Here is a 7,150-nt window from a genome sequence, read left to right as displayed (position 1 = left end):
CTAATTATTTAATTGGTGTGTGGCAACAGGTGGGGGAGGGTCAGAGCTGCATTATTACTGTGCAAAGCATCGCTCTCTCAGCCCAAACTTTCCATGGCATCTCATTAAAAAAACTTTTAACCACAGAAACCAAATGACCAAAAGTAATTTCCCAAAGCTAAGTGACTGCTTGTGTTGTGAAATATGTGCTCCTTCTTAATAGTTGCTTTAKATCAGCAAACAAGGCAGCTTTTTGAGTTATTACTATGGTTTATGCAGTGGATTCTCARACACCAGAGAGGCCTTGGGTGATCCCCTCCTTTTGCACCTCAAAGGGCCAGAATGGGGTGAAAAACGGGATGCAGCTTTTAATTAGAAGTAGCTAATCAAATACCATTTTCATTTATTACACTAACATTTTCTTCCCACATTTGCTTATAAATTCCAAAACACAGTGGGGCACCYAATCACCATTGACTGGAAAWGCAAACAAATAAACTCAGTTGGATCTTGTCCTTTCAACTGGAAAACTGCCTTTGATGTGCGACTTCTGTGTGTGCCGCCCTGGGCTGTGAGGCATATGGTCAGTGSCAAAAAACTGGACCTCAAAAGCCTTTATTAGTTTTTTCTAATCAAAAATGTCCATTCTGAACATTATCCTGCACGAAACCTCTATTATTCACATTAAGATCTCATATAGGCTCTGTTCATCAACCTTGCTCTTGGCAAGTTCAAGAATAGGTGACTATTTAAGCTGCCTTTTTCCGATAGTACAAGTAGATACTCAAATTTTCATTTATATCAGATTGAATTAGCATGAAATGACCTGGGAAGTGTTTCTGCTCGTGCATTTTGCTGCTGTACATAAAGTATTATTTCATTCCGTATGTAGTTGGCTTCAGCAAACTGGAGAGCTGTAACAGACTGGATCAAYGGTCTATTTTAATATAAATCACATCACAAGTGCAGCTGCTAAACTTCCATTTTACATGCAACTACTGAAGTGATCAGATAAAGCATGATAATACATCCATAAACTATATCTATATATGCTGATGCATTAAAAACTGGCACTAAATACATTGACCTGRGCTTATAGGAGATGCCAAAGGGGTGTTTGTTTATTTTGGATCCATTAGCTTCAGCAGATCCATTATAGTTGAGCATTAAATGAATATAATGATGTTATGACCATTTTGTTTTCTAACATTTCTATATATGATGAGCATAAAAATGTACATTAAAGACTTTATTCATATTCATTGATATTTTTAAGATGAGCTAAACTGACCTTTCAGAGTGTTGTTTACCACTCAGTGGTTGCATATGACTCATACGGTTGTCTTTGCRGGGGGTTTTCCTCAGGACAGTGAATATTTTTCAAATTGTATCTTATAACTTCTTTTTTCATAGCTCCAAAAGAAAGATTTTGTTTTTATGTGAGACATTTGCTGCAATTCTGACAGGTTATGCAAAAAGAAAAAAAAAATTCTTAAATTAAATGCAAATTTTCAAAAAGGATTTGAATTATTAATTGAAAATAAACAACTTAAAGGCGCTCTTCTATCCAACAACTCACTAAGCCATTCCAGATGGATTCTTTAAAAATAACAGACCAAGAATGTTTTTGTTTAGATTATATTTTTATGAACTGAAACTGCACTAGCTACAGAGTGCCTTTTAAGGAGCACTTATAAGGAATGCAAATGCTGTTAGACTCATTTTAGCAGAATTCAAGTCCTAAAAACAGAGTGAGGAAGGAGAAGTTCTGTTATTGACGTCAGACAGAACATATGGTGCTTCAAGAGACTGAACCACAGAGTTGAAGTGAAAATGTTCAGAGTTGGAAATTTCAAATGGACTTTACTGTTTACTTAAAAGACAATTAGCCTGAAGGTAAAAGTTCAGTTGTTTTATTGCACTGCTGTCATAATTTCTACAGTAATTTTCAATAATTTAGAATAGTGGTTCTGCTGATGCTTGTTGTTCAGATTAAATTACTTTTTAGAACGTCAATCCATAAGCAGGTATTAAATGTATTTTTAGCCCACATTTCTGCATGAAAATGTTTTTTAATGGTTACTCTCATCTTGTTATCTTAGATGCAATGTTTTTGTGTGGAAATTCATAATTAAAAAATAAAGTCTTGAAAACATAAGCTACTGTAGTTAATCTACACAATACTTTTACTAGTTACTAAAATAAGTCAACTTTTCAATATTTGAATTTATAGACTGACTATATAGATTGTATTTTCATTACTTTGTAAAGCAGTTGTCCACTCTGAAATTTTTATGCAAGATTCATTTCTTTTACTTATATTACTAATTTATTCTCTTCAAATGGATTACCTAATACTAGTCATTCTGTCTTATAATGCGATGAATAAACAGTTGCATGGCTCAAATTCACAAAGACAGCAGAATAATTTTAGTAGTTCATGCAGGGTCAGTCAGAAGAGTACATGCACTCATTGATATTTTCATTTTGGGTTTTTAGGATGAATTTCAATGGGACTTTTTTAGGGTGGTATTTGTTAAAAAAATCAAATATGTGTTGAATGCACCATTTCCAAAGGCAGTGAAACACACTCTGAACATGATGCTGCTTACCTCATTAATATTAAAATATTAGCTTCAAGAAAACTTTAAATTTCAAATTTGTGCTACAAAATGCCCTCGTTCTGCATTTTTATTGGCTTTTCAGCAAGCTAATATCTCTTTTTGTGATTCCTTTTTATCTCTTCACTTCAACTATTTATTGTTCAAAGTACATTTACCTGTTTCTATTGAAAGTGTGTGCTGCGACTATGATGTAGTTCAACACATCTCTAAATATTTAGCCATCTGCAAAGCTTTTTACCTCTTCCATTCTTACATGTTGTTCAAGTATCATCTTTCACTCATTTATCACTACTAGGAACCTAAATGCCGACAAACAGATGATTAAAGAGTAGTTCAAACGATTTAAGAGTAATTATCTGGGCATCATCAGATGAAGTCATGTTGACAGCAACTGGCTAGTATAAACTGTTGCATCTGCTTTAATTCATAGTGTGTACACATGAGTCTGAGAACATGATTACCAGATTTACCACATGCATTCTAAAAGACATTGTCATTTTATTGACAATAAGGAATTATTATTGCTTTCTTTTTTGTCTTSTCTGGACTTTTAACTGAGTGCTGCATTCAACTTCACAGTTATATTGTTGCTTTCTTTGCTTTAAATAAGGTCTATCAATCTCTGAGATCCATTTTGATGGATTTACATGTAGATATATTTGAACTGCTGACTCAAGAGTGGAAAGAAAAGATGAAAGCTATTTTTCAAACAGATTCTTGGATAAGTAGGTATGGCATTTTTGCTGACCTTGCAGTTCATCTGCTGTTTAGTAAATCATCTGAATTGGCTGCTCGTGATGTTTAACTGTACATGATAGTTTCATTCAACAAAGTGGCATACAAATTTTAAATATTATAAGTAAGATTTTAATTAAAAATTGACCAATGAGGGAATTGTATTTTAATCTTTGTTGCGGGTGGAGGTAAAGATCTAAATTCAAATTAATAATTTCAGCTKCTTTAAGTTCCGATTCAACRCTGAACACACTGCTGTGCTCTTTGTGCCCTACAGTATTTTCTTATATGGTTGTGCACTTCACATTTCTCAGTCCTTGTAATTTATTTCCAAAGCARAATGAGTGAGACTGGTCTGCAGCCTAGCTATAATGGAATAGTGTGGTGGTTAATGGAGATGCATTGTAGGCCAAGATTTTATGCTGAAAGCACTTTATGACAACAGAGAGAGATGTAGTGCTGGGCGATAGTCATTAAGCTCTCATTCAGTCCTCTTAATGCTCAGGGGCCGACTGACGTGACAAGGGAAATATTAAAGATCTTTGATGGCACATGGCAAGTAGAGAGGAAAGTATAGGATTCTTAAAAGGTCCATGGATTTGCTTTGTGTTTACTTTTTAAAAATGTCATACTTCTTTTGTATTTAAGTGCATGTCTTTAAGGAACTCTGATTTAGTGTACGTGAGGCATTTTTGTCTCTTGCATAAGTAGCATTCATCTTTTTAGTTTTTTTTTATTATTATTTTTGAGTGGAGTTCTACAGTTATTAGAAATCCCTTTCAGATCAGTAGTAGATTACAGTTTGAATAATCTGTTCAGAGAAATTTGGAAAAGTTTCCATGAACAACTTGAGATGATTTTAGAAATGCACAAGTAGCCCCACGTTGAATAGTCTTTACTTTGTTCTGACTGTTATTTGAAATAGTAAAATCATTAGTGCTTAAAATGATGGATGGATGGAAAACAACGTATCTATTGCACTTGGAAAAACAAATACCATAAAACATACCTACAGCCAGCTCTTGGTTTGATTTTTAAACCTTTGTAAAGTTAAAGTAAACCATTCTTTACAATGTTTATGTATAATCTACATTTTTGTTTTTAATTTAGCTACATCAACAATCAGAATATGAAGTAAAGGATTAAGACAAAAACATTTCTATATTTCCCACCCTGACCATGGGAGGATCAGTAAGTGGTGGCTTTGTGTTTGCGCCATTTATTTGGAGAAGGAATGAGGGGGAATTGATCTGGTTCCAGCCAGGATGGGCAAAGGGCCCATGGCAACAGCTGCTATTCACAGAAAATGAGTAAGAACAATACCTGCTTCCAAGTATCTCCAGTAACACCAGAAAAAGCTGCTGGAATTGTCTCTAATTAGTTTTTTTTTTTTTTATCGAGTTGCACTTAATAAATCAGAATATGCCAAAATGCTGCTGTTTAAAAGAAYTAATCTGATGTTTTATGTTGTGTTCATTAGCTTTTGGGGCCAAACTACAAATTAAATATTTACTGACAAGCAAGTTGTATACTTAAAAATAAAAACCATATTATATGAAAATTGGTTTCTCACACAACAGAATCGGTAATAAAGCTAAATTTTTTCGAAGTAAGAAAATCTAATTTTCTTAATTCCCAAGCAAAAATACAAATGAATCTAACATAGCTGTCACATGCATTACAATAGACATTTTTATTTATCAGCACTAATGGCTTGTTTCCTATTAATCTAGTCGTAGTGCTGTTTATTCTATATTAATGAACAAATTCCATTATCATTTAGTTATTTGGCAAATTATAGTTTGACATCAGTTAGAAAGGTCTACTGTTTTTTCTTCAGTTTAGAACTAGAATAACTTGAATGTGACATAATTCTCAGATCTAAGCTCCAAATGCATTTTAAAAAATGCAGTGCAACTGCCATGGATTTGCTTCAGGCCTTTGCTTTGTGCCAGGCCTGACCCGTGTCTCTGTAATCACACCGCTCTGCTTAGTTAGGAAACACTGTCTGGACATTGAATGCAGTTTACAGTGGTTCCAATGTTTCATGCATTCTCTTCCTGGAAACTCCAAGCAGTACTCCATGGAGTATTCACCTCAACTGTATCTAGACACAGTGTCTAGATAGTCATTAAGCTCATTCAGTCCTCTTTATGCTCAGACACCTGCGGTGTCTGTGTCTAGATACAGACACCTCCGGTCTTAAGTTTACCTATGATGATATTTGAGTATTTGGTTGGTGAACTTAGCAAGTCATCAAACCTTTTCTATTAAGCTGCTAGTATCAGCAGGATAGTTCAGATCCAATTTGCTGAAAATTGGTTGAGGATGAACTTTGCTTGTTAGGATTCAGGATAAAAGTATGATTTTATGGCATTGCTATTTTATGATTATATTTCTTCTTAATATATTGTCCTGCAAAATAATTCAGACATGGACCATTTATCAAAAGTAAAGAATACATTATTTAAATGTTTAGAACACTGAGACATATTTATTCCAACTCCTCATTATAGAAATGCATTTTCTTGAGGCAGCTCTGCTGGTTAAAGTGCTTTACCCAAAGAAACTCGGCACCTCTCTCTTTGTTTGTCTGCATTTAGGTGTATGTGTGTGTGAGATAGAGCAAGGCCACTGTTTAAGACTGCCACTGTGAGTTTGTCTTTCTTCCTTACCTCTCCTCTCTCCATGCCAGGCGTTGGGCCCTGAGCTCATCTGTAACTCGGAGGATCTGGAGTGTGGCCAGAAATGCAGCCTCCACTGCCAGCACAACGCTCGCCTTGACCTCAATATGCTAGCCGCAAGAAGATATCAGCGGGGCTTAGGGAAGCAAGTTGCAGCGATAATAGCGAGTCTTTAGATGTCTCACCTGCAGGTGTGCTTCTGGCTATTCAATGAGGCTGTGCGCCTCATTGAATAGCCTCATTGTGATTCCCTCTGTTTTTTCTTTATTGTTCTCCATTTTTTCATTCCATGGCTTTACTGTTGTTTTCTTCATTCCTTATGTTTACCTCAATTATTTCTTCAATTGGTATCATTGACTTTTTTTTATGTTTCTTTTCCTCTTAGTCTTGAATGAACATAGTTCCCTGCTAATAAATTACCAGTGTGGAAGACTGAACCGTAAGATTAATTTTAGGAGGCACTTGACCCCCTTAATTTTAAGCTTTCTTTAGATGCAATTAGTGGGAAAACAAATTAGGCCATGTCTAAGCACAGCAAGGGTCCAATTCAGCTAGTTGACACTGCCAAGCTAGATACCAGGGTTTATGTAATTGGAGTTGCACTTCTTTGTAATTGGCTTACTTTTTTCTAAATTTTTCATGTAATGGGAAAAATGTGACATAAAATAATTAGAAAGTGATCAGATTATTTATATATATTTTTTTCCATTTTTATGCTCTAGGAAACAAATTGATTTTTCTCTATGTGTCATATTAATGGAAAATATGGATAATTTACAGTTTAGGGATTGAAAAGAGAGATCTACCAATTGTTTCATTGTGGTTTGGTATCTGCACATATTCAGTTAGTTCATTGTCTTCATGACAGTAATTCTGTTATGTACCACTTTCACACATTAGTGGTCACTGCAGTGAAAAACTGTTTTCCTTTATAGGTGTGAGTGTTAATAGTATAAACTTGGATATGAGGTTTTCCATATCTACTGGGGAGCAAATCTGAGTTTACAAGACTGTTACAAATTTAATGACTCAGTGCAACTGAATGTTCGCTCTGGCAACATGTTGTTCAGGAGGAGGGATTGCTGCAAAGTCTGTGACTTCATGCAGTCAGTTGTGATTCTTATATAT

The 7,150-nt window shown here is 34.8% G+C and overlaps 1 protein-coding gene and 1 long non-coding RNA gene across 2 annotated transcripts in view; one reads left to right on the top strand and one right to left on the bottom strand.

Annotated features, from left to right (window-relative positions):
- The window catches only part of LOC103475372 (uncharacterized), a 12,705-nt gene extending 6,246 nt beyond the window's left edge, over positions 1–6,459 (top strand). The window contains exon 3 of the long non-coding RNA XR_535327.2: positions 6,034–6,459. This is a non-coding gene — a long non-coding RNA (uncharacterized LOC103475372). The remainder of the gene's footprint in view (positions 1–6,033) is intronic.
- kctd16b (potassium channel tetramerization domain containing 16b) overlaps positions 1–7,150 on the bottom strand; it is a 95,031-nt gene that overhangs the window by 42,204 nt on the left and 45,677 nt on the right. The gene's annotated exons all lie outside the window — the stretch shown is intronic.

Source organism: Poecilia reticulata, linkage group LG14, assembly GCF_000633615.1.
Source record: "Poecilia reticulata strain Guanapo linkage group LG14, Guppy_female_1.0+MT, whole genome shotgun sequence".
NCBI classification, from domain to species: domain Eukaryota; kingdom Metazoa; phylum Chordata; class Actinopteri; order Cyprinodontiformes; family Poeciliidae; genus Poecilia; species Poecilia reticulata.
This window is presented reverse-complemented; position numbering and strand designations above follow the sequence as displayed.